We start from the raw sequence: 3,507 nt of genomic DNA on the forward strand, positions 1-3,507 counted from the left end.
GAGAAGAGTGTATTGGAGAACTGAAGAAAACTCAATTGATGGCACTCGAGAGAAGAAATGCATCCAGAGGGCTGAGCAAAAGGAGTTGGAAGCAGGTATGCAGACAGGGGAACAAAATGAAGAAGTGGTATCTATCTTCGGTGTCTCCCTTTTGGTGGAAACATGTTCCAAGAATAAGGGGATAGAGGTGAAGGCAGTGGGGAGGTATGGAAGGACCACCAAAGGAAGGGAATTAGGGAGGTTTTGGCCGGGGGGGGGGGGGGGGTAGGGAGTGGTGGGAGACCAGGAGTCTCATATCTCCTATTCACATGAAGAATGGTTCTCTCTGGAAATGCCCTGTGGCTGCCCAAGTGAAGGGAGAAGACGGGTACACACATAATTTCCCATGGAAAAAACAGACCATCACTTCCTTCTTTCTGAGTTGTCTACTTTAGTATCAAAGAGTTCAGTCCCGTATGTACTGGTGAATAGTCCTTTTCCATTTCTGTGTATGCCCCTTCCTGCCCATATATCTACCAAACATAACTCAGCCTCTTACACATGACAAACCCTTGTAAACACATTGCTAATCAGATGTTACCACAAGGAAATGTGCCATTTTGACCTGTGATAAATGTGTGACCTCTCTGGGCCTCAGTTACCTCGTTACAGAATTCAAAGCAGTAGGATCAGCCTGGATGAGTTCTCAGTACTCCCTGCTCTGGTATCCTGTGGTCTAATGGTCATGGGTAGTCCTTGGCTTCACCAAATCTGAATCATGATGACCAGTGGGCACACTTTGGTCTAAGAGTGACACAGTCCCCAGGCAGCCCAACTCTGCCGGTTGTATCCAGATTAGCAACTGGTGGCCCTTGCAGTCAGCATCACCCTGGCTGTCTTCCATGACCCAGCCTCTGAGGGCCTTCTTGCTCTGTGCATCCTCTTCTTTGTCCATCTTCTAGCTGCTCATGTCAGGCCCAGCCCCTATCCCAGGAGTCTTCCATCCAACTCCTTGTGGCCCCACAGGCTACTATCTCATTCTTGCCTCACGAACCAATCACTAAGGTTGTGGCTGGTGCACAGCCTAGGGACTTTATGTAAGTGTGCTGTGATAGTCGGTGAAATGTCACACTTGTGGTCATTTTTAGGAAAAGTTTAGTACCATAATCCCTCCATTAGGTACTGTTTCAATGGGGAACCCAGTTTCAACATGGATTATACTCCTTGCAGCACCTTTTTGAGCACATAACTGGCCTTAAGTGCTTAGGACTGGCTGTTCTACAATAGCTCCTAGAGGCAATTCTCCATTTTTAGCTTACACATGATTAATAGTTCAGTCCCCAAAGTCACAAGTAAGGAAAAGAAATTACATAAAAAAACAGAAGCCATAGTTCCCACAGCAGCAGCAGACACAAACCCATAAAGAACCCAGAATTTACACCCCAACCCATGCCCTGGTCAGGTGTGGCCCAGCAGATCCCCACTGAACTAGGACCATTCCAACTCAGTAAACACTTGAACATCTCACCTGAGCCAGGTCCAGTGGCTCCCTCTCCTTGAGCTCTTTCTCTAGTGGGTGAGACAGATGTACCCCATTCAGTTCTACAGCAAAGATCTACAGGATAGCTGTTAGGTGCCAGAAGGTGGCTTCAAGTCGGGAGAGGGTGAACATGAGCTCGCATTGTAGGCTTTGGTGTTACACAGCTTGCTCGTGTTGCTCTGTCAAGCCTCAGACAGAAAAAAACAAGACTAAACTTTCTAAATTATCAATGTGAGGTCTGCCATTCAAATGGAAGATAAGAGGGGCACCTGGGTGGCTCAGTCTGTTAAGCGGCCGACTTCAGCTCAGGTCATGATCTCACAGTCCGTGAGTTCGAGCCCCGTGTCGGGCTCTGTGCTGACAGCTCAGAGCCTGGAGCCTGTTTCAGATTCTGTGTCTCCCTCTCTCTGACCCTCCCCCCCGTTCATGCTCTGTCTCTCTCTGTCTCAAAAATAAATAAACGTTTAAAAAAATTTTTTTTTAATGGAAGATAAGAGCAAAGAAAATAAAAGTCCACTAGCAAAATGCTGGAGCAGAAATAACCCTGCTCTTTCAGAAAACAGCCACATGTGTACTTCCCTAGAGAAGTTTAGTCCAGGAGGACTAATTTTTTTCTAATCAAAATTCAGTGCTTTAGACCGGGGCACCTGAGCAGCACAGGCGGTTGAGCATCCAACTCTTGATTTTGGCTCTGGTCACAATCCCACAGTTTGTGAGTTCGAGCCCCTGTTGGGCTCTGCGCTGACAGCGTGGAGCCTGCTTGGGGTTCTCTGTCTTCCTCTCTCTCTCTGCCCCTCCCCCATCATGCTTGCTAGTTCTCTCTCTCTCTCTCTCTCTCTCTCTCTCTCTCTCTCTCAAAAATAAATAAACTTACAGGCACCTGGGTGGCTCAGTTAAGCATCCAACTTCAGCTCAGGCCATGATCTCAGGGTTCGTGGGTTCCAGCCCTTCTTGGGGATCTGTGCTGAGAGCTCAGAGCCTGGAGCCTGCTTCGAATTCTATGTCTCCCTCTCTCTCTGCCCCTCCCCCGCTCGTGCTCTCTCTCCCTCCCTCAAAAAATAAATAGACATTACAAAAACAAAAACAAAAAACAAAAACAAATAATAAGCTTTAAAAAAACTTTAAAAATTAAAAAAAAATTTCACTGCTTTAGAAGGAAAGTACTAAAGTACTGTCATCTGTTATAATCCATTACACATGTTTCTGCCCTCAGAGAGCTTCCGTTTTAACTGAGAAGAGAGAGAAGCCCTAAAATGGATGGCAGTAACTCAAGTAAGAGGCCCAGACGTGAGACTGCACAGGAAGAAGTCACTTCCAGTGTTAGCGACGGTGGGACCCAGGAGAACTTCACAGAGGATTGGAAAATGCCCTTGGAACATAGCAAAGACTTTGAGATGCAGGATGAGAGGAATGCATTTCAGCAGAAAGCCAGGTATGGGCAACAGACTGGCTGTAGGAAAATCTAGGTCAGATTTAAGAAAGAAGGTCTAGTCCATTTGCCTTCACCATGGATGACATGAAGGGGGAGGGGAGATAAATTGGAGCAAGATCACTGGAGGCTCGGAATTTCAGGCCCAGGAGTGTGGTCCTCTGTTTCATTTTCCTTATCATAAAGGGGAGACCATATCCTCTCTCCTACAAAAACTGAAGTACCAAATACATACAGGAGCTATGTATACTACTTGCATAGTGTCTGGCACCTAGAAATGACTCATAAGGAGTGGCTGATGCCATGGTAGTGGTGGCCCTAGGGAACCATCATGGATGTTGAGTAGGGAGGTGGATGGCACTCTTGGGGATGGGTTTTACATTGACACGGCACTGCATCCATTAGCACTTCTGTGATGTTAGTCCTCGTCTACATTGCTTTTCTCCTAAGGATTGAGTGTCCTTTATCTGCCTTTGCACAGAGAGGTGGTAGGCAGTTGTTGCAGTCAGGGCTCTCCAAAGAAACCAATAGGATATGTATGTAGAGATTTGTGCAGTTG

Source organism: Prionailurus bengalensis, chromosome D4 (assembly GCF_016509475.1).
Source record: "Prionailurus bengalensis isolate Pbe53 chromosome D4, Fcat_Pben_1.1_paternal_pri, whole genome shotgun sequence".
NCBI lineage: Eukaryota > Metazoa > Chordata > Mammalia > Carnivora > Felidae > Prionailurus > Prionailurus bengalensis.